At 45.3% G+C, this 24649-nt stretch overlaps 1 pseudogene; it reads right to left on the reverse strand.

Moving 5' to 3' along the window:
* LOC123926570 lies at positions 1-24363 on the reverse strand (annotated as a pseudogene).
* Positions 24364-24649: the final 286 nt, after the last annotated feature.

Here is a 24649-nt window from a genome sequence, read left to right on the forward strand (position 1 = left end):
GTAGAAGATTTATTGGTACCAGGATCAGGTGAAGGTGGCAATGCCAGGTCCTGGGGCTGTGGTTGGGAGGACGGGAGTAAGGAATTGATGGGTAACTCACATGAGGGCTGCTTCCTTGGGATTACCAGCACTGATGAATTCAGCTTCAGCCTTTTCAGATTTACCCTGTAGGGACAGAAGTGCAGCCACACATGATCAGAAGCAGATTGCCATCATGGCAGCCGTGAGAGGAGGAGTTCAAGGTCAAAAGCAAGGGAGAAGGAGCACATCCATACCTCATCCTCCAGGTACATAGCATATCGGACATGAATCTCAGGGGTTTTATGCTTGAGGTCCAGCCGAGAGAGTTCAAAAGCAAATTCCCATGAGCTGAAATGGAAGGTGTAGGTAAGGTCTGCCTACTTAGTACTTTCATTTTTTTTCCCATTTCTTTTTTTTTTATTTATTTTCAGCATAACAGTACTCATTGTTTTAGCACCACACCCAGTGCTCCATGCAATACATGCCCTCTCTATTACCCTCTACCTGGTTCCCAACCTCCCGCCCTCCGCCCCTTCAAAACCCTCAGGTTGTCTTTCAGAGTAGTACTTTCATTTTATAAGAGGAGGAACAGGGCAGGAGAAAACAGAAAGGGCAGAGACAGGACCGGGGGAGGGAAAGACAGATTGAGAAGACAGTCCATATGAAGTGATACAGAAGCACACACACATGTAAAGAGGACGTGGGTCCGGGGACACTTGGAAAAGCCTGTGCTTCCTGCGACTAGTGGTCATAAGGGAATGGGATGGGCGTGAGGCAGGGGACCGCAGTTAGCCTCACAGAACTACTCTGCCTCAGGAGCAAGGGCTCTGGGTTCTTCACCACTTCCTCCTCAGTCACATCTATACTAGCAGAAAAACTGTCTCTCTAAAACATTAAGACTACCCTCAGCCATCTGACTCAATGCAGGATTATTACTGGTCTTTGTAACATTTGCTTAAGAAAAGTTCTTTTTGCATTTAACAGAAGCACACTTCCATCACTCAGAAGTCAATTACTGGCTTAGTGCACCTTAGCTTTAAAAGCTCTTCTCTCTGGGGCACCTGCCTGGCTCAGTCTGTAGAATGAGTGACCCTTGATCTCGGGTTGAGTTCAAGCCCCACACTGGGTATAGTAATTACTTAAAAAGGTCTTTTTGAAAAAGAAGGAAAAAAAGCTGATCACGTTCCATCTTCTTAGAACAGCTAAACACTGTTCTGAGTCCCTGGGGAGCAAGGGCAGAGCGATTGATTCATTCCTTGCCTCTCCATCACGTTCTTCCAAGGATTTCTTCACTCCTGCCTCCGTTTTCAGAAACACTTCTCAGCTATACAGCAATCTTCCTTGTCTACATAGAGGCTCTTTCTCAAAAGGGGCCAGTGGAGAGAAGTCTTAGGGCCTCACGATTTGTCAGCGGCATGGTCAACGGCAGCTTCCAGGAGTCTGAGCTTATTAAGCAGTCTCACTGCGGACTCTCCTCCCAGGCTCTTTGCCCACAGATAGGCCATGTGTTTGTGGGCATTAGCTCCTCCGTGAGCCTTGGCTACCTGTGAAGCAAAGCCATTTGGCAATCCTCCCACACAGGGCCACATGGCTGCTCCCTACTCCCCTCTGATCGGACTTCAGCTTTGACAAGGGTCCGGTCTTTCTACTAGAACAGGGAGAGGGCTCAGTTTTGGGGTCTGTTAGCCTGCTCAGGGTCCAAGGATGGACTTCAGGTAGTTCACAGACCCCCTCCTACCGCATGTGAAATTTTGCCTGTCAGTATGAACATTTTTCAGAGAGACCCACAACCAGTTCAGAATGCATCACTTGAGAGTGGGGAAGAGGGACAGGCGCATCCCCAGAGTGACTTGGACTCCTTACCCGGTAGGCTTCCTCCCAGAGCCCATTGGACCGGTACATGTTCACTGTTGCCTTCCACTCCTAAGCCTCGAGGTAGTGATACTCGGCCTCCTGCAGTCAGCCTTCAGCCTCCAGCTCCTGGGGAAAGGAGGGTCAGGATGGGGTGAGGGGGATGTGGAGCCTGTTCGGGGAAGAGATGGCCGAGGCTTGAGAAGGACTCACCTTGCCCAGGTGCAGGTGTGTGTCACTGAGGAGATCTGGGCGGTGCTTCCCTACCAGGCGGATCATATCATCACACAGCTTGTGCTTTTTGAACATGGGGATGGCAAGACCAGGCTCTTCCACTGTCATGTAGTGCCTGGGGAGGGGAGAGACACCCCAGGGCTCCTCGACCTAGATTCCTGCATCACTGCCTTCTAGGCAGACAGCGCGCATCCTTCTCCCTGCATGACTCCTCTAGGGCTGTGGCTCACCCTTCCGCCTCCGGTACTTGCCTTGCTTCTCCATCTCCAGGGCCTGGGTGATGTACAGCACCGACACGTCTTCCAGCCTCATGCACTTCACTGCCAGCTTTGCAGACACACAGAGACCCAGTAGCCTCCGGCGCGCTTCCGAGGGAAGCAGGGGGGCTGCGGAGTGGCCAGGGAAGCATGATTTGGGGGTGACCTGTGTTCCCAGCAACTCTGAACCTTCCCAACAACCACAAGGGTTTGTGTACGGATGCTTTCCTGGTCAGTCCAGGGAATTCCAAGACCATAAGGAGCAAAGTCAGAACTATATTCTGCTCACGCAGAAAGGCCAGAGATGCCCTGTGGTGGGGCGCGTGTTCCCACTCCCGAGCTCCCGCCGTACCCACCGGGTTTTGGCTGCAGGCAGGGAATGAAGTTGCCGCTGTGACGACAGCTTGGGGAGGGGCAATTGGGGCTCCCCAGCTCCCAAACTCTTCTGCTCGCTTCGGAATTACAGGTTGGGAACAAGGGCCTCTTCATCCTTGCCTTTCCCTGTGGCTAGGTATCCAAGCGCTCCAGACTTTTCTATTTTGGTGCTCTTTCTCAGCTTTCAAGGAGGCCAGTGAAGAGGGGACATCAGAGCCCAAGGAAAGTAGGGACAGCCCCAGGGAGGTGGAGCCCTCGGACGAACTGCGCCCCGCTCTCTACCTTGTGGGCTTGCTCCCAGCGGCTGGCCCGAGTGTACATGTCTATTGCATCTTTTGTTCGGTCTCCCTTAATGTAGAGCTCCTCCACAATCTGTGCTCGAGACAGCAGACACAAAAGGCCGAGGGCAAGAGCATTAGAGAAAGAGCGTTAGAGCCTCTGCAGGGGGAGAGCAAACCTTAGCTGGGATGGTGGGGAGAGGATAGGACCCTTAGTCCCCAACATGGAAGAAAAGAGGGCTATCTTGTCTCACACCCTCTACTGTTTTGAAAACAAAAACAAAAAAACAGCCAAGACCAGAATGGGGACAATACAACACGCAGTTTAAAAGGACCTAAAAGGACCTCGTACTTCTGCAACACAGGGCAATTCCACATTGGAACTCCCATGGAGTTCCATAGAAGAGAGCTGGAGACTCGCTTTATAGATCTGGGAGAGGGGTTTGTGTTATGTTGGAATGAAATAAGGGAAGAAAACTGCTTTCTTCTCGCTCAGGGTGGCTGGTGCTGCTGGGACCCAGAAAGAAGGATTTGGTGAGGTGGCCCCCACTTCCGGTTCTGAGTTCTCTTCTCATTCTGTACTGCATTGCCTCCAGCTCCAGCAAGGGACTTTCCTCACCTCATACTCCTGCAGAGACGCATAGTGTTGGGCCACGCGGGGATAGTATTTGGACGCAGTGTTCTGGTCCTGTAGATCTAATATATAAATGGCCTTCTTCCACTGGCGGGAGCCCAGGGCAGCTTCCATTGCCTTAATGGAGCACCTGGCAGAGTTGGGAAAGGCATCCGTGTGTGTATGAGGCAAGAGGAAGACAGGTAGAGGTAGGGAGACACCTCAAGCCTACTCCAACCTACATGGTGTCATCTCTGTTGGAGCCTTGGTGCCCTTACTTGACCCATCACCTTGGACCTCACACCCAGTCTCAGTTGCACCCCTCTACCTGGCTTCAATATAGTGATTAATGGCTGCATCGAGCTGCTTCTGCTGCACCAAATGATCCCCCAGGTCTCTTCCAGGCTCACCACTTCCACTGGGAATGCCAACCGAGCCAGCTCCACCGCTGCCAGGGACAGAGAGGGCACTCAGCTAAGACTTCCAGGGATGGGACTCAGGGAAATGGGGTGTAGAAAATAGGTGAGAAGTGGAGGGATGGAGAACTGAGCCGATCCACCAGAACAGATGCACAAAATTGGTGCAGGGGGATGATTCGGGCAAGACTCTAACAGGGAAGGCGGGGCTGTAGGGGGCAGTACCTTTCATGAATGCGCTGCCTTTACAGTAGCACTCCAGGGCCAGCTCTGGGTTTCGAATCTTCTCAAAGAGATCACCTGCCTGTTGACACATACCACATGACTACAACAACAGCCTGAAGACGCTGGGTCAGGGCCCTAGGACAAGCTGGCTGTCTAGCTGTGGGGCCACGGGAAGGAAGGATCCAAGAGGACTCCTGGCAAAACAGCAGCAGTTGACATTTACTGAGCACTGAGAATTCTCCTACTTTCTTCACCGCCCCTATGATTCTTCTTTACCACCCTAGGAGGTAAATGCTATCATTACTCCCATTTACAGAGAGGAAATTGAGAAACCAAGGTTTGGAAAGGTTCACTTAACCCACGGTTATACAAGCTGTTAAATGGAGCCAGGTAACTTGAAAGAGTCTAAAATCCCAAGTCTGTCCTACTAACTACACTCCTATGCCACATTTGGAAATACACATCAACACCTGGACTGGAGGGCATGGGTGCTAAAACTCTGAAGGGGTACCTACATAGGGGAAGCAAAAGCAATAAAAATCTTATAAACTGGGATGGAAGAATGTTTGGAATAACTACCTGAAAGGTGTTACTGGTTGTAATGGCAGGGGACTGGTGCCTTAGCATGGGAGGAGCATCTCACACTCCCGCCCCATGGAAAATGGCCTCTGGCCATCCTTCCTAGCTGCCCACACCTCACTTCTGGTCTGCCTCAGCTCTCAGCGACGTGGAGCTGCCTTGCCTCGAGTGCCAGTTTGCTCAAGGTTTTCCACATTGCCTCTGTTTCTGGGGTCATTTCCAGAGTCTCCAAGAAGGCTGTGGCCCTGAAGAGAGAAGGAAGGAAGGCAACAGTCAGGTCTTCCAGCCTCAGAACCCAGCCTCTCCCACCACCTCCCGGGGATATCAGCCCAGCCCCTCACCGGGTGTAGCTGCCGTCATCGATGGCTGTTCCAAACTCGATCAGGCCCTCATCCAGCATGCAGGCAACAGTTGTCACACCTTCGGTCACCATCACCTCGGTCTTCCCCCCGCCCTGCTCCAGACCTACCACATCACCCTGTAAAATTTCAATCCCCCCACCCCACCCGAATTCCAGTTTAGTGTCTCCACGACTCCACTGCAGAACAGACCCCGCCTTACCCCACCCTAGCGCTTACACACTGAGGGAATGACAGTGGCCCTTGTTTGCCCAGCGTTTAGTTTCCTTCAAGCAGGTAAGAATCCCTTATCTACACTAATGCCCTCAGGTTCCTGTACACTCAGAGCTGTGCCCGCACTAATGCCTGGATGTAAACTGACAAAGCGTACAATCACTTCTGCTTCCAGCTTGAGTCCTGTTAAAATACAACTTTAACCTGGGCCCTACTTTTGAATACATTTGTTGCTTAGGTCACCTGAAGAAATCACTAGGCATGCTTCCTAGTCTCCCACGGGGAGGAAGGAAGGGAAGGAGGGAGGGAGGAAAAAAAAAGGAAATGTAGGGAGGGAAGGAAGGAAAGAAAAGGAAGGAAGGGAAAAAGAGAAAGAAAAAGAGAAAAACAGAATAGGAAAGGAAAGAAAAAAAAAGGAAAAAGCCAGTAAGCTAAAACCTGAGCAGGAAAAAACAGGGGAGCAAGTGGAAAGGGTACAGTCGCCCTGATGGCAAACACAGCAGCGGATGAATAAACCAGGGGTCCTCCAGCAGGATGAGGGGGCGATTCTGAGATTCTGTTAGTCATGAAATCTGGGATCCTCTCTTCAGGAAAGGGAACAAAAGTCATTAGTATGCCTGATTCCTGCAAAAGCAAACACTGATCATATCTAGAGGAAAACATGCCCATGTTAGGCCCTTGAGATTCTAAAAATTATATTCAGTGTAACGTGAGCCCCCCAATAAAATAAAGCTACCAAAATAGAAGTTAACTACCATAAAGGAGTAAACAATAACAATAACTACAGCACTTTTGGACCTCCAAGGATTTCCAATATTAAAAATAACAATTATGGAAGAAACCAGTTATGGAATATGAAAGAATTGTGAAATGTTTAAAGACCTAAGGGATGGAATGAAAAATTAAGCAAGAGACAAGAAACTATAAAAAATGGCCAGGTTGTGCTCGCTTCAGTAGCAAATATACTAGAAAAAATGACCAGGCAGACTAGAGAAAGAACCAAATGAAACCGTATGAAAAATTCAATATTCAAAGTAAGAAAACTCAGTGGGTGATTTCAATAGCAGATAAGACAGTGGTGACAGTAAACCTCTGACTTGCAAGATGTTTCCTTTTTTTTTAAATAATTTTTAAAAAATTGTATTTATTTATTTATTTGACAGAGAGAGAGGGAAACAAGCAAGGGGAGTAGGAGAGTACGAGAGGGAGAAGCAGGCTTCCTGCTGAGCAGGGAGCACCATGCAGGGGCTCAATCCCAGGACCCCAGGATCATGACCTGAGCCAAAGGCAGACACTTAAGGGCCAAGCCACCCAGGCACCCCTTGCCAAGATGTTTCTTAAGGAATTATCCAGGATGTGCATGGAGCGAGAAGGAGGAAGGAAGAATAAGAGGTTCTAGAGGCACAAAGACAGGACAAGAAATGGAACACATACCTAATTAGAGTTCTGAGGGTGAGAAAGAGAGTTCCAGAGAAGCAGCAACATTTAAAGAGCTCATGGCTGAGGAACAAGGTGTCCTCGCAGATGGGACACACACACACACACGCGCGCATGCACGCGTGCACATACACACCAAGCACGGTTAAGTAAGAGGACATTTATATGCAGACATAATGTGCTGAAGCTTCAGAATGTTGGAAAAAAGAAGACTTTAAAACCAACAAGACAGGGACGCCTGGGTGGCTCAGTCAGGTAAGCCTCTGCCTTAGGCTCTGGTCACAATCCTGGATTTATGGGATTAAGTGCCCCCCCCCATCCCTCCCTGCTCAGTGGGGAGTCTGCTTCTCCTTCTGCCCCTCCCCTTGCTCTCTCAAATAAATAAATAAAATCTTTTTTAAAAAGCAACAAGACAACACAAGGAGCTGTTAATAAACTTCTCAGAACTAAGGGGGTCAGTCGATGGGATGATATTATTTGCAAAAGACTAAGAAAAACTGTCAAACTGTTCTTTCAAGAACACGCCAAATAAAAACATTTTCAGATAATTCCATTTTGGTACTTTTCAGAAACTGAGGATTCATCTTCGAAACACTTTCTCTCAAGGAGGTAACTCCAGAGCAAAGGTCAGCAATGCAAAAAGAGTGAGCAGAGAAACTGGCACCATGATGGTAAATGTAACCAAATTCCAGCTGTGGAAAAGAATAACGTCTCACTTTGGGGATAAAAAAATACTGGGCAATAATGGCAAAGGGGAGGTAATCAAAGTTCAGGTCCTTGTATCATTTGCCAGGGGTCAGATGCTAAATAAGCTGAAACTATTCAGAATAATTTAAGGGTATGGTAAACTTCCAAGGGTAACCACTATAGGAGTCAAATGTATGACCTCCAAAGCAAAAATGTGAAAAATGTGTTTAAAACAGGACAAAACAGCCCCCAAGCGCCAAACTTAATTAGTCTAAAATGAGGAAAGAAAAGCAGGAAAGAAGAGATGTAGAAAAAAGACAAAAAGAACTATCACATGCTCCCTCTGTATCCACACCAATCATCCTCACCTAGCACAGGGCCTCTCTTGTTTTCCCTCCCAGATTCTGGAAGGTCACTGGAATATACATGATGCTGGCAGGACAGGAGAGTGACCGATCTTCAGTCTGATAAAAAAAGAAGCTCTGAACAGCTTACAACAGAGAATCCTCACCCAGGAACTGACAGAACTGCCCCCGCTAAGGGGGCTCTTCCAGTCTAAGAGAACTCATTATGACCTGGTGAATTCCCAGGGCCACTGGAATAGAGAGGACAGGATACAATGTCAGGAATCTGAACAAGGACGGTTCTGGAGCCTAGCGCACTGTGGGGAAGGATCTAGGCTTTACTTGCTGACTCTATCACAGAGATGATGGGTGGTGGGCCAGAGAAAACCAAATAAACTTTGGAGTTTCCTCCGGGCCCTAAATGAACAGTGGGACACTATGTCTGAGGTCCCCTGGCACCAACATACCCTAATAGAGGATGTGGTGACCCTCTCGGGTGCCTCAATGTTGTACCACACACACAGGCTGTTTCGGTTCTGAGCCACCAGCCCGTCACTTCCTGGGACCCAGTGCACGTAGGAGCAGAAGTGGAGGATCATCATCTTAGAGCAGCTTTCAGTATCGTACAGATGCAACTGCGGAAGGAAGAGGTGGACAGCGCAATCAGAAGGGGCTATGGGGTGGCTTCTGATATCGACCATTTCTCTAACGAAATGTGGTGAGCTGACCCACCCCTCAGGCAGATGCTGGATTTCAAAGCTTACTAGCCTGCAATGCTCGACGTTTATGCTGACTTGGTACATCCTGACTCTGGCCCATAAGAGATGACCAAGTGAGCCCAGAGCTACACCAGAAATTTAAGTTAGCTGAAGGTCAGACCTTCATTCTTAGAGTTTAACTCTGGGCCAGAGTTGCCAGACTGGATCACAAAAGTAAGGCCACCATGCACATTCAATGGTCTGGAAATTGGCGATGTGGCTTTCCCATCACAATGAACATGAAATGAAAAATTACCAGAGAGTCTCTTTGCCCTCAAGATTGAGCTCTTTGGTGATAGCATATTGAGATCAGAGTCAATAAGGAGTTTGGGGGAGACTGTCAAGCCAGCCTTAACACTGTGGGGTACGTGTAGCTGAGGAATGCTGCAACAGGTGTGGGTAAAGTTCAGCCAGGCATGCAGGGGTGAGGCAGTCTCCCGAGGGCACAGACTTGTGAACAGTAAAAGAGAAACCAGCTCCCAAATTTCCCTCTTGACTTTGGTGCCATCACAATACCATCTTCTTAAGGTATGGGCTATGTTAACAGATGGGCTGTGATAACAGACACCATGTTGATTCTTCTGTGCCTTTTGCTATGTTGATGGCATAGTGCACCAAGAAATTAAGCCCATCCTGCCCCCCCGCAATCCCTGGCAGCAGGTAGTATCACATCCTCTATGGACTACTCAATGGCTAAGGCCTTAGTAACCCTTCTTACACGAAGTTTCCAGTCCCTGAAGAGAAGCTTGTGCCCGTTTCATTAAGTTCCAGCCAATCCACACGGCTCTCATGGCTGATGGTGCCAATGTTGTAGCCACCAGTCAGATCCACTACAAAGTAAAAGAGAGAGGGTTAAGAAGACAGATTCCACATAATCATATACAGACACAAGGCAGCCTGCAAAAGTCTTGCCTTTAATTATTATGTTGGGCTTTAAGAATGTTCCATCAGTGTAGAGTATGAGGAATATGACATAATTTTGCTAAGATGCTTACAATACTAGATTTATACTAAAATTATAGAGATTTTGTTTAACTCTGTAGCTAGCTCAAAAGGTCCAGATCCATCAAGAAATGAGATTCCTCTCTGGGATCTTGGAGTTGTCTCATAGCAGATCAGAACAGATCAGAGCAACGGGCATCCTTTACTCAAGAAATCCTCTGGAAGGCAGCACTGAGCACATTAAGGAAGAGCCCCAGTTCCAGCACAACCATGAAGAGAAAGCTGATGGATGAAACGACCTCGATGAACATATGTGCTACAAGGAGTTCCTTGCACTTTGAGTGTCAATGATGTAAGAGCCCCGAGGGGCAAACAGTGGAGAAGGCACACAGACAAAACAGAAGGAACCTCTGATTAAAGTCAGGCTGAAAGTGCAGAGGATAAGTATTTTAGTTTGGTGTGAATTTTGCAGACAATGTAAGATAAGAGCACACTTACGGACTGGCTAGGATGCTTTCAGGGAGTCTCCTGAACATGGCGCCTTCACAGCTCTTATTTGTATACGTTACCAATGCGCAATGTCCTGCCTTGATCCGTGCTCAAGCTCAAGACCAAATGCCAGCTAATGTCTACAACTGGGAAGACCAACCTAAAAATGAAATTTCCTTTAATTAAAAGCCAACTTCATAAAGCCATGTTTCAATGTCTCAATTTTTAAGTAGAATCACAGAATACTAGAGCTGTGGGACCCCATCTCTGTGAACACCCTGAAATTATATACAAAATTATATGTTTATGTATTTTCTTCTGGGAAAGGATCTATGATTTTTTAAAAAAGATTTTATTTATTTATTTGAGAGGGAGAGAGAGAGACAGAGCATGAGAGGGGGGAGGGTCAGAGGGAGAAGAAGACTCCCTGCCAGGCAGGGAGCCTAAAGTGGGACTCGAGGATCACAACCTGAGCTGAAGGCAGTCGCCTAACCAACTGAGCCACCCAGGCATCCCAGGATCTATGCTTTTAATTAGATACTCAAAGGGGTCACGAATGAAAAAAGGTTAAGAGAAGAACTCTGTCATTTTATACACTATTGAAGATGAGCCCTGTGTAGTGGGATGACTTGTCCAAAGTCTCACAGCTCATTACTGCCACTGGAACATGGGCCGCCATATTACATCATTTCCATTACAACTCAACAATCTGATGTGAAACATAAAACTCATGAACTGTAAAGGTATCTTAAGAACAGCCGCATATGTATTTGGAAACTTGATTTATAAGAGGTGACATTACGAATCAGTGAATGGATTTCCAATAAATGGTTAAACATGGAAAAAGTAAAATATGAGCCACACCCACATTACACACAAAAATTAATTCCAGATGAGAAGCAAAATCTAAAAATATTAAAATGTAGGAGGGAGTAGGAACCTTCTTTTTTAAAATTTTTATTTATTTATTTATTTATTTATTTATTTATTTATTTAACTCTACACCCAGCTTGGGGCTCAAACTCACGATCCTGAGATCAAAAGTCACATGCTGGGGCACCTGGGTGGCTCAGTGGTTTATTAAGCCTTTGCCTTAAGCTCAGGTCATGATCCCAGGGTCCTAGGATTGAGCCCCGCACTGGGCTCTCTGCTCAGCAGGGAGCCTGCTTCCCCGCCCCCCCCCCCCCCCGCCTACCTCTCTGCCTACTTGTGATCTCTGTCTGTCAAATAAATAAATAAAATCTTCAAAAAAAAAAAAAAGAGTCACATGCTCCTCTGGCTCAGGCAGTCAGGTGCCCCAGGGAAACTTCTTAAATGAGACCTCAAAAATCAGCTCAGGTCATGATCTCAGGGTCCTGGAATCAAGCCCAGCATCAGGCTCTCTGCTTGGCAGGGAGCCTGCTTTCCACTCTTTCTCTGCTTGCCGCTGTGCCTACTTGTGATCTCTCTCTCTCTCTGTGTCAAATAAATAAATGAAATCTTTAAAAAAGGGGCGCCTGGGTGGCTCAGTGTGTTAAAGCCTCTGCCTTTGACTCAGGTCATGTTCTCAGGGTCCTGGGATCGAGTCCCACATCAGGCTCTCTGCTCAGTAGGGAGCCTGCTTCCTCCTCTCTCTGCCTGCCTTTCTGCCGACTTGTGATCTCTGACAAATAAATGAATAAATTCTTTAAATGTCCAATGGAAAAAAGAAAGCCTCTTCAATAAATGATGCTGGGAAAATTGGACAGCCACATGCAGAAAAATGAAATTGGACCACTTCCTTACACCACACACGAAAATAGACTCCAAATGGATGAAGGACCTCAATGTGAGAAAGGAATCCATCAAAATCCTTGAGGAGAATGTAGGCAGCAACCTCTTCGACCTCAGCCGTAGCAACATCTTCCTAGGAACAACGGCAAAGGCAAGGGAAGCAAGGGCAAAAATGAACTGTTGGGATTTCATCAAGATCAAAAGCTTTTGCACAGCAAAGGAAACAGTTAACAAAACCAAAAGACAACTGACAGAATGGGAGAAGATATTTGCAAATGACATATCAGATAAAGGGCTAGTATCCAAAATCTATAAAAGGAACTTAGCAAACTCAACACCCAAAGAACAAACAATCCAATCAAGAAATGGGCAGAGGACATGAACAGACATTTCTGCAAAGAAGACATCCAGATGGCCAACAGACACATGAAAAAGTGCTCCACGTCACTCAGCATCAGGGAAATACAAATCAAAACCACAATGAGATATCACCTCACACCAGTCAGAATGGCTAAAATTAACAAGTCAGGAAATGACAGATGCTGGCGAGGATGTGGAGAAAGGGGAACCCTCCTCCACTGTTGGTGGGAATGCAAGCTGGTGCAACCACTCTGGAAAATAGCATGGAGGTTCCTCAAAATGTTGAAAATAGAACTACCCTATGACCCAGCAATTGCACTACTGGGTATTTACCCTAAAGATACAAACGTAGTGATCCCAAGGGGCACCTGTACCCGAATGTTTATAGCAGCAATGTCTACAATAGCCAAACTATGGAAAGAACCTAGATGTCCATCAACAGATGAATGGATAAAGAAGATGTGGTACATATACACAATGGAATACTATGCAGCCATCAAAAGAAATGAAATCTTGCCATTTGCGACGACGTGGATGGAACTAGAGCGTATCATGCTTAGTGAAATAAGTCAATAGGAGAAAGACAACTATCATATGATCTCCCTGATATGAGGACATGGAGAAGCAACATGGGGGGTTAGGGAGATAGGAGAAGAATAAATGAAACAAGATGGGATTGGGAGGGAGACAAACCATAAATGACTCTTAATCTCACAAAACAAACTGGGGGTTGCTGGGGGGAGGTGGGATTGGGAGAGGGGGAGGGGGCTATGGACATTGGGGAGGGTATGTGCTATCGTGAGTGCTGTGAAGTGTGTAAACCTGGCGATTCACAGACCTGTACCCTTGGGGATAAAAATACATTATATGTTTATTAAAAAAAAAAATTTGGAAGGGGAGGTGAACCATAAGAGACTATGGACTCTGAAAAAAAACCTGAGGGTTTTGAAGGGTCGGGGTGGGAGGTTGGGGGAACAGGTGGTGGGTAATGGGGAGGGCATGTTTTGCATGGAGCACTGGGTGTTGTGCAAAAACAATGAATACTGTTACACTGAAAAAATAAATAAAATGAAAAAAAATAAATGAATAAATTCCTTAAAAAAAAGAACTAGGTATGGGTACACAAGTAATAATATTATTAATAGCTAACATTTATTAAGTGCTTATTATGTGCCAGACATTAGTCTAAGTGCTTTTCATATAAGGTAGGTACAATTTTTATCCCCATTTTGTGGATGAGGAAACTGAGATACAGAAAGGTTAAGAAATTGACCTAAGATCACCCAGGTATAATTGCAGAAGTGGGGAGGTTTGACTCTAGACCTTGTTCTTAACGAGGCTATATGGGTATGTTATTCTCTATACATCATAGGGAATACTGTGCTGCTCTAAATACATTTTTCCATGCTTGAAACATTTCATGATACAGTTAATTTTTTTAAAGATTTTATTTATTTATTTGTCAGAGAGGGTGAGTGCACAAGCAGGGAGAGCAGAAGTCAGAGGGACAAGCAGGCTCCCTGCTGAGCAGGAAGCCTTATGTGGGACTTGATCCCAGGACTCTGGGATCATGACCTGAGCCGAAGGCAGGCTCTTAACTGCCTGAGCCACCCAGGTGTCCCCAGAGTTAATTATTAATATGTAAAATAAGATGTATTTATTTATGTGAACACTTGTGAATTTCAAATAAATTTTGTCAACACTGGCTACCAATGTTAAACTCTACAGAAAATAAGTCCCCTTCCAGTTCAAACAGTCCATTATCCTATGTCCTAAGTCTAAACAGGAAAATTCATAAATTTACTAAAGGTTCCGCTCTACAGTTCACAATTCCTAGCCCAAAGATACATGCCTAAAGAACATGAACAATTATAGGGACAAGCTGATATGCGTAACAGTTTATCTGTATCTATACAGCTAGATGCAGACTCACATACGTGGATTAGAACACTTCCCATATCCTCTGTGAGAGCAGGGCCATACGTTAACCTGGTGCCTCTCAGATTCCTGCATTCTCCACTCTACACACCCCTGTGATATGGAAGCATACTAGAAACATCTGTTTTGTTATCAGAATTATGAGAGAGTCTTACCTATAGCAATAGTCTTAACATCAACAAGAGAAGCCAATTTCTTATAGTCTTCCATCTCTCGTTGACGCCGCTCATGAAACACGAAGAGTGAGGTAAGGCAGAATGGACTTGGGTCATCGGGATGTTTAGCAAGGGCCCCAAAGTACCATATGGGATGACGTTTTTAGATTAATCTTGAGGATACAGGAGTGAGAGGTTAAAAGGGACTTCTTTGGGGTTTCAAAAATTTAGAGAACCTTGTGGGGTTACCTGATGAGGTGGGGGTTCATGAATTCAGTACGTACAGAACCCAGGGTATCATTACTCCCATATTCCACCAGGGTTAGCTCTCCAGCATTGAAGATCATGCACACCTGGGGATGAAGGGAACTGTCACGTGACAGGAAGTTTGCATGGAGAAGTCTGCATGGTCAACAGTAGTAGAGGGAGATGTCTTGTCAGTGCAAAGTGACTCCCACTTTTCTCTGTATTCTGTTCCTCTGCCTATCTCGCCCTCCTTTATCTGCTCTTAGCTAGGAGGTTTACTGAGATGGTGAGGGTTGGTTAATCAAGCTCTACTCACATTCTCAATTTCAAAGAAATACTTCTCATTGCCACCAGATCCCTGCCAAGCCACGTGTCAAAGAGAGAGAGGACATAAGAACAGTGTGGGTAAGTATCCAAGACAACGCTGAGACAAGGACGGGGTAGGAGGCAGAGAGAAGGAGTTTAGGAAGGCCCTGATGTTCCACAAGTGGGGTGCTGTGTCACATTCTGCCCTAGACTTCTAGGCTTCTGAGTGATCCTGTAAACACTGTCCAACAGTGGGAATTCCCATTCCAGGATTCCAAATCTCCAGGGTCTCACTCCCAGGTCCACCAGGTCCCCAACGCCAGCATCTTAGAGCTTTTACTTAGAGATCTTCCCCCTTAGGGACCTGGGCTCCCTGGAAGTAGCAGCTCACGATGCTCCATTCCCTGCCCCTCCGCCTGGGGGTCCTACCTCACTAAAGCGATTAGTGTTCAGGTCCCCCAGCAGCAGCATGTCTGACGTGTGGGCCACCAGGTAACTAATGTTCCTTTCCGAGGATTTTCACCTCTTCTATCCCATAGCCATAGTGTGACTGGAGTACCACTTGGGTCCCCGATGACAGGTTCTTCACAATCACCTTGGTAAGGTACAAGTCTGAGCCCCCTGAGGCTTCCCTCAACCCCAAAGAGGGGTTAACCTGCCGTGCCCACCTCCACAGTGTTCAACAAAGCTAATATCTTGTTTCCTCACCTAGCCTAGGCTATTGTTGGTAAAAATGACACCTCACATTCACACAGTGCTTTACTATTTACAAAATGTTTTCAGAGATTATCTCCTTCAATGCTAATACATAATACATACGGGGTCAAACTAATCACTCTCCTTACAATCCTCTACCTCTTGTGAAAATCTTTGTGATTACTTTAATCATGGTGTATACTGATCATACTGTCATTTCATATACTTCTTTGCTAAAATGATCCTGATTAAGGAACAATATAATACAGACAATTATCTTTGTATTCTCTGTCCTAACAGTGCTCATGTATAGAGAATGGACAGAAAATGAAAGAACAGGGGTGCCTGGCTGGCTCAGTCAGAGGAGCATGAAACTCTTGATCTCAGTTGTGGGTTTGAGCCCCAAGTTGGGTGTAGAGTTATTTAAAAATAAAATCTTAAAAAAAAAGAGGGGGAACCTGGGTAGCTCAGCTGATTAAACATCTGCCTTCAGTTCAGGTCATGATCCTGGGATCAGGCCCCACATTCAGCCCCACGTCCAAGTGCTCCCTCTCCCTCTGGCCTTCCCCTGGCTCCTGTGTGGACACTCTGTCAAATAAGTGAACAAAATTTTTAAAAAGAGAGAAAAAGAATGAAGGAACCAATGAATAATAAATGGAAGGAAAAGGGGACAGAGGTAGGGAAAACAGAAAAGTGGGCTCAAGAACAAAGAAATTACCTTGCAATGTCACACACGGTGAGTTCAGAGGCCCTAAAGCAATGTTATGCACCTGCATTATCCTAAACTCCCTAGTTAACAACATATAGGTAATAAAGCTTTTTCTGTTTTGTTTTGTTTTAGAGAGGGATGGAGACATGGGTGGGGCCGAGGGAGAGGGAAAGAGAGAATCTTAAACATACTCCATGCCCAGTGTGGAGCCCCCATGTGGTGCTTGATCTCACAAGCCTGAGGTCATGACCTGAGCTGAAATCAAGAGTCCCACACTTAAGACTGAGCCATCCAGGAGCCCCAGGTAGTAAAGTTTTAAACCAGGAAGATGGAAGTGGCGATCTCTGTACCCCTTAAATTTGGTGTTTAAATCTTTTCTTACAGTAAGCTGGAAGGGCTACAGCAGGAAAGTTGCCAAAGAGTTGCCTGATACACTCTGTTCTCCAGAACAGCTCTGCCAGGGGTTATATTTGACACTGTGGCAGTGTCCAGAAGGAGATTTTGGTGCACTGGCTATCAGCTGCTCACCTGGCGAGGTCCCACATACGTCAACTCAAACGGATTCTTGTAAATGCTTCTCCAGAGGCAGCAGTCAAACTGTTCCACTCCACCACAGAGTGTGCCCTAGAAGGGAAAGCGACAACATAAAAGGTCACAGGCATTGGAAGGATATCTAGAGACACCTTTGAAACCCAAGTTCTAGAATCTAGGAAAGAGTTGGCAGTAAAAGGGCTGGCAGTTTGGGGAAGTACCAGGTGGAAAGAGGTGGCACTCACAGGACTCAAGGACAGTGATGGGATGAAGGAGAGAAATCAGCCCTGCCTACAGAATTCTTTGTCTCTTTTGGCTTCCCATAAAGTGTGAATTTCTCTTTCCTGCCTTTAATGTCATCTTTTTAGGTTGGAGTCAAAAGGGAAGAGGAGATTCTCTAGTTTCAGGGAGAGTGCTTTAGGGTAAGTCTGGATTTTTCCTAGTTTGGAGAAAGTCACACAGGCAGAAAGGGATTACTCTTAAAACACACCGCACAGAGTCGTGAGCCATCCCGTTTCCAGGCCAAGGCAGTGACCGTATTTAAGTTGGCAATCTCCTTGGGCTTTGCCACTTCCCAGATACTTCTTCAAGGGCTTTAGTTGAGTACCCGAAGTCTGAAATTAAGAAGGTGGATTTCAGAAGAGATGGAGACTGAGAAAAGGGTGGAAATGGGTGGGTAACTGAAGGCAATGAGTCTTGCTGTATCAGCGAAGAAAGGAAGTGAAAGAGAACACACATGCTAGGGAATCTCATAGGAGAGGACAGAAAGGTTCCAAGGAAGGAAGTTGGGACAATCAAGAGAAAAGTAAAATGGGGTGAGAGCGATAGGAGTGGAGAAAACAAAAGGAGATCATCGCTGGTGAGAAAAATGAGCTGTTAGCAAGGCAGAAATAAGGAAAAAGAAACAGAGAAAAAGGAAGGAAGAGACCCACATGACATCGAAGGGGATAAAAGGACAGGGCTAGTAAAGCTGATGTGAAGGGACTGGGGCCCTTTATTTATTTTATTTTATTTACCCTTCCATCATCCATCCATCCCGTCCTTCCTTCCTTCCTTCACAAAACCTTTAAGCATATATTATGTACTGGATTCTAATTTGGCCACTGGAGATTTAAAAACAATGAATAGGCCCTCTTCTCAAGGGCGTTTCAGTTTAGCCAGATAACTATAAACACCAAAGTGTAATATCATGGGACAAACACCGAGCCAGTGGTCTGAACAGAGGCAATGGTAATACAAAGACAGTGGAGATGAATTCCACTATGGAGTCCCATGCAGAGGCACAGACACACAAAATCCTGGTGTATTGTGGAACTGCCAGAGTCCCAACCGATGGTGGGAGCAGGAAAAGGGAAGTGAGTGAATTAAAACCTGAGGATCTCTTTCAACCTACATTGATTTCCAACCATTCTCCCACTCTGATTGAAAATAACTGGGCTAGAGCAAGGTGTACACAGGGAAAGTAGGCAGAAGATGCACATGGAAAGGGACCCATCTGTCATAACTTCCCAACACAACAGACTGGCCCCCAGGGCTTGCAGCAGCGGTGGTGAACTCCCGCTCCTGAGGGTCACGGCTGTAATCAAAAGTCTGTAGCACATGGCCTTCCTTTCCATAGGCTACAATTCTCTGATCACAGCCTGCAGCCACAATGCTATTGGTTGCCCAAGCCAAGGGTGGGCAGGGGTGGTTCACCAACTTCCCCTAAGACAGAAGTAGAGGGTTCCAATCACTCTGACTCTGACAGCCTCAGCCAGGGATTTTTCCTTTCTAGGAAAAATTTATACCCTGTATCAATCTTCCTCCCAACATTTTCCCACCCCAACACATCCTAATCTGGAGAACTTCACAAACCGTCTTTGTGTTTTATACTCTTACACACATATGTATGACATGCACACACATGTCTGACATTGTCCTCAAGAGGAAACCTCAAAAGGCTTGTATGTTGAGTTCTTTAGTAAATACCTATAAGGCCCCCAAAGGGACATATCCTACACATTAACTAACACTGGCTAGGTCCACACGGAGCATACAGCTCTTTCTTTACAGAAGAAATAAATTTAATTATTACCTGAGTAATTCTTTTTTTAAATCTCTTTTGGCTTCCAATAAAGTAGGAATTTCTCTTTCCTGCCTTTAATGTCATATTTTTAGGTTGGGGTCCAAAGGGAAGAAGAGATTCTCTAGTTTCAGGGGAGAGTGCTTTAGGCTAAGGCCGGATTTTTCCTGGTTTGGAGAAAGTCACCCAGGCAGAAAGGGATTACTATTTTTTTTAAGTTTTAGTTATTTAAGTAATCTCTACACCTAATGTGGCACTCAAACTCACAACCCTGAGATCAAGAGTCACATGATCCACCAACTGAGCCAGCCAGGCACCCCTCTACAAGTAAGTCTTAAGGTAAGTTAGTCGGACAATAGAGAATTACATAAAGTAAAACATAAACATTCATTTTATCCCCCACCCTTTCCCTTTTCTCTCTTGAGAATGACTTTTCCTATGAATTTATACATATAAATACACTTTTTACATAGATAAGAATAATTTTCACTTTCCCTTACTCTCAGAATCCTTTCCACTCGATTCCTCTTTGCCCACAAATATTAAGCTGTGGCCTCCTGAATAAAAATTCTCTCTGTGGCTGCATCTAAATGTGCCCCCTGCCAACCACCTCAATCTTTTTTTTTTTTAATGTTTATTTACAGCATAACAGTGTTCATTGTTTTGGCATCACACCCAGTGCTCCATGCAGTAAGTGCCCTCCCTATTACCCACCACCTTGTTCCTCAACCTCCCACCCCCCCTCCCCCATGCCCCTTCAAAACCCTCTGGTTGTTTTTCAGAGTCCATACTCTCTCATGGTCCATCTCCCCTTCCAGTTTCCCTCAACTCCCTCTCCTCTCCATCTCCCCATGTCCTCCATGTTATTTGTTATGCTCCACAAATAAGTGAAACCTTATGACACTTGACTCTCTCTGCTTGACTTATTTCACTCAGCATAATTTCTTCCAGTCCCGTCCATGTTGCTACAAAGTTGGGTATTCATCCTTTCTGATGGAGGCATAATACTCCATTGTGTATATGGACCACATCTTCCTTATCCATTCGTCCGTTGAAGGGCATCTTGGTTCTTTCCACAGTTTGGCGACCGTAGCCATTGCTGCAATAAACATTGGGGTACAGATGGCCCTTCTTTTCACTACATCTGTATCTTTGGGGTAAATACCCAGCAGTGCAATTGCAGGGTCATAGGGAAGCTCTATTCTTAACTTCTTCAGGAATCTCCACACTGTTCTCCAAAGTGGCTGCACTAACTTGCATTCCCACCAACAGTGTAAGAGGGTTCCCCTTTCTCCACATCCTCTCCAACACACGTTGTTTCCTATCTTGCTAATTTTGGCCATTCTAACTGGTGTCAGGTGGTATCGCAATGTGGTTTTAATTTGAATCTCCCTGATGGCTAGTGATGATGAACATTTTTTCATGTGTCTGATAGCCATTTGTATGTCTTCGTTGGAGAAGTGTCTGTTCATAACTTCTGCCCATTTTTTGATATGATTATCTGTTTTGTGTGTGTTGAGTTTGAGAAGTTCTTTATAGATCCTGGATATCAACCTTTTGTCTGTACTGTCATTTGCAAATATCTTCTCCCATTCCGTGGGTTGCCTTTTTGTTTTGTTGACTGCTTCCTTTGCTGTGCAGAAGCTTTTGATCTTGATGAAGTCCCAAAAGTTCATTTTTGCTTTTGTTTCCTTCAACCACCTCAATCTTAATGTTCAACCTCCCCTAGGAGGGATCCTGGGTTTCTTTACCCCCATCTCACGGCATCCTTTAGTCATACCTGTGACTCTCCAGGCCTTCATCATCGAAGAAATACCTAACAATGGTGCCATCTGCATGACCAGAGAATTCCTTTCCCAGAGGAACTAAAAAAGTGAGTGAATTAAAAGGAAGAGGAAGAGGAAGAAAGAGATTACTCTGTCTCACCAAGAAATCCCGCTTCTGTGTCAAACATTACCCTACCTGGGCTCCCTGCTACCACTCCTCCCCATCTTCCATATTATAGTCTCCCAGTCCCGACATCCCCATCGCTTCTTCCTATGTCTCCAAGCTTGGGATACTGCTCTTCCGTACTCATTCTGTTGTCAGTGATACCACGTAAGAATCTGTCCCATAGATGGTAGATGATTTATTAGTTTTAGTGTTTGCTAAACGAACCTGAAAATGGGAAAATGGATATAAGTCTGGTTAGGTTCCTTTCAATCCCACCCAGATCCTAAGGAAAGAAAAAGAAATAACAAAAAACTGGTCCTTCTTTTTTCTCCCCCAATATATAATTTGACCCTAAGGGAGACATTTAACCATATTTCTCTCTCCAGAACCATTATCCCCACCCACAACCTCTCTTGTGTTTCTCTTCCTTCTTTACCTTCCCTTCAGCCAGTCCAAAAACAATGATGTGCTCTGCTGGCCACTGCAGACAAGTGACAGCACTCTGTAAGGAGGAAATCATGAAAAGGATAACCCTGTCCATGTAGCCCAGCGCATTTATAACAAACTGAACCCCCCACACGTGCCACCACCCCAGTCGCCTACAGCAGAGAAGAGGACACAGCAGGGCTCAAGGAGGAAAGCAAGGAGGATGGGCAGCCACGCAGCGCCACCCTCCATCCTCTCAGTTGGAAAAGTCAGACTGACAAGTTTTAAAAATGCAACTTCTGGTTACATTTACAAGTAGATATATTGATATATGTTTGCTCATCCAAATCTCCCAGAGACAGGTCTGAACTTTACCGTCTGGATGAATTTCTTACAGATGACTTTCTTGTCACCCCTGCCACATAAAAGGAGGGAAAACACATTAAAAACACTTTCATAAATAAAGTGCCACACGTGATGCTGGGGGAAGGGAAGAAAGACCAGGTACGTTCCCTGCTCCCCCTAATGTTTCCTACCGTTCCATAGGAGCCTTGAAAGGAGGCATAAAATGAAGCCCGAGCAGTGTTAGAACAATAACAAAGATGCTGCGTCACCAAGGGCTCCCATCACAGGTCCTCATGCTGTCCTTAGGCTGATCCCACCAGGGATGGGATCTCACAACACATGAGGCAGGCACAGATAGGGAAGCAGCAACAGACTCGGGAAGGCCTTTGCTCTCCATGTCCCAGCCTGGACCATCATCTTCTCTACTCCCCTTTCCCCAATGAGACATTTCTTCCTGCCTTCCCCTTCTTTTCCAGGTCACCCCCACCTCCCAGTCTCTATCCTCACCAATCTTCTCCAATCTTGTACACATAGATGATGTTGTCGGTCTGTCCTATGGCAATTTTAGTGGAATCAGGAGAAAAAGCCATGCCCTTCACCATATAGCTCTTCCTGCCATATTAAGAGTTAAAAAAGGAAAAGGAAAAAAAAAGTCATGAGTACCCATGGTAGAGAAAAGAGAAGAAAAGGTGTTTGTGTGACTGTATGGAGCGTGAGGGATTTATCCTGAGAAAAGATGGGGCAGGCCATTTCCTATGCAGATGGCCGGGGAAGTTAGTTAGGAAGTTTTCCAGATTCATAAGACCCCATGAACAGATTAAGGACACACAGAGTACTCTCTTCACCTTCATTTCAGCTGGTTTGGTGGAGAATTTCTCTCTCCACTCCCCATGTTCATCGTATAGCAACACCACTCGGTCCACTGTGCAGACGGCAAACTTGGCATTGTTCTGGGACCAAGCCATGCAGGTCACCTTTGCAGCTCCATCCTGCAGAGGCAGGGGGGGCAAAAATAATCCCAGGTGTTCATCTAGAGTGACAAAAGCATTTCTAGTTCCTTTAGCTCTAGTGTGACTTTGGTCAATTCTCCAAATCATAGTTCTTAAAACAAAAGATGCATCCTGGTCTCCAAGGCTATAAAACCCCTGGCCCAGGAGAACAAGGTGCTTTAGAAACCCATAATGCAAATACACTTTGAGGTGACACACAGTATCAACTGTACCAATGTGCCCCTGCAATGGTCTTGCTCCTTCATAGCTCAACTGAAATAAATTCATTTGGTATGATAAGTTTTTCTTTTTTAATAGGTTCTGGTCTTCGGCCATTCATTCAATATATACATTTTTTTCATTCAATATTATTTTTTAAAGGTTTTATTTATTTATTTGACAGAGACACAGCGAGAGAGGGAACACAAGCGGGGGGAGTGGGAGAGGGAGAAGCAGGCTTCCCAGTGAGCAGGGAGCCCAATGTGGGGCTCAATCCCACGACCCTGGATTATGACCTTGCTGAAGACACTTAATGATTTAGCCACCCAGGCACTCCTCATTCAATATTTTTTGAGTACCTTACTGAGAAAGGCATGTAGCCAGGGGCTCAGAGGAAGACAAAGAGCAAAATACAGTCCCTGCCCCCAGGCTAATAACATGGTGCAAAACAGAAAAAATCCCATTAGAAAGGCATGTACAAAGCCATGATAGTTTGGAGAAGTCTGAAATCGTTTTATGTTTAAATGACCCAACTTTAAGGTTTGAAGAATTGGATGTAGTTAAATGGGGGAAGTTATCTGAAGTAGAAGGAATGATAGGAGCAAAGGCAAATCTCATTAAGAGACAGTAATTTAATTTAGCTTAAACTATCTTATAAATAGAACAGACGAAGGAAGACAGGAAAAACAGTGAGGCCAGCACAAAAAAAAAAACTTTGGAATTTGGCCAAGGAGTTTGGGCTTATTTGGTAGGAAAAAGACAGGGAAAGTTCTGGAATGGGGAGTTAAACAATCAGAGTTGAGATTTAGGATGAAAATGCCACCAGCTTAGTTTTTTTTTTTTAATCCCCCCCCCAAACTATGCACTGCTCAGAAGTCCAGTTTTGAAGTGATCATCTCCCAGTCAATTATTCTCTTCCACATCTGTCCACCACCTGGTCCTCAACGGTTCTGAACTAAGGACTTCCCTCCTTGAAATAAAACATTTGGCTTCTGCTCCAATAGTGTGATTAATACTTGGGCTCCAGAGCTCTGGTTTGAAACTTTGTTACTTTTCACTCCTAACCCACCTACCTCCAAAGTCCCAGGTTTAAAAGGCCTATTTTTTTTCTTCCCTCCATCAAAATCCTCAGAGTCAGAAAATAGCCACACCACCACCTTTACCCTCCCCCACCGCTTGATTGAATTAGGTTCGAAAGGCTGAGGTTCCTCATTTTCCTTGCTCATCATCTTCCCTCATCATTTTGCCAATCCTGGGCGTTTGCCCTACCCTGCAACATGACATCTTATTTTGAAAGATTGAAGGGGATTTTCACTTCCAATTATTCCATTAGGGTAAAGGAATTTTTAAATTACAATTTCGGGGGCAGTGTCCTGAGCAATGAGCACTTCTCTCTTTTGTTCTAATTTCCCTCTATTCTCCTAATACCACATTCGCTGTGAAGCCTTCCTCATGCCTCACAGCACTGTGGTGAGGATTAAATGGGGGCAGGGAGTAGAATAATAAAAACCAACCTTTAACAAGATCTTACCATAGACTAGACATTTTGATCCATGCTCAATATGCATTGTCCTTTTACTTCATAATGCTGAGACAGATATGATTATGCCTATTTTACAGATGGGGAAACTGAGGTTCAGAAAAGTTAAGTAATTTGCTCAAATTGACATACACAGTTTATAAGGGGATGGAACCAAGATTTAAATCCACGTATGTCTGACTCCACAAACCACAATCCTAACTCCTGAAATTATGCTGTCTTGCTACATAGGAAACATTCACTGATGGCAGATACTATCATTAGCTTTGTATGAGTCTATCCTTTGAATTTTGAATGTTCTCTCTCGTCTATCAGTTTCTACAGGGTTTTTTAGTTTGATAAGGCTATGGGCACATGACTTTCCT

Source organism: Meles meles, chromosome 16 (genome assembly GCF_922984935.1).
Source record: "Meles meles chromosome 16, mMelMel3.1 paternal haplotype, whole genome shotgun sequence".
In the NCBI taxonomy this organism is placed as follows: domain Eukaryota; kingdom Metazoa; phylum Chordata; class Mammalia; order Carnivora; family Mustelidae; genus Meles; species Meles meles.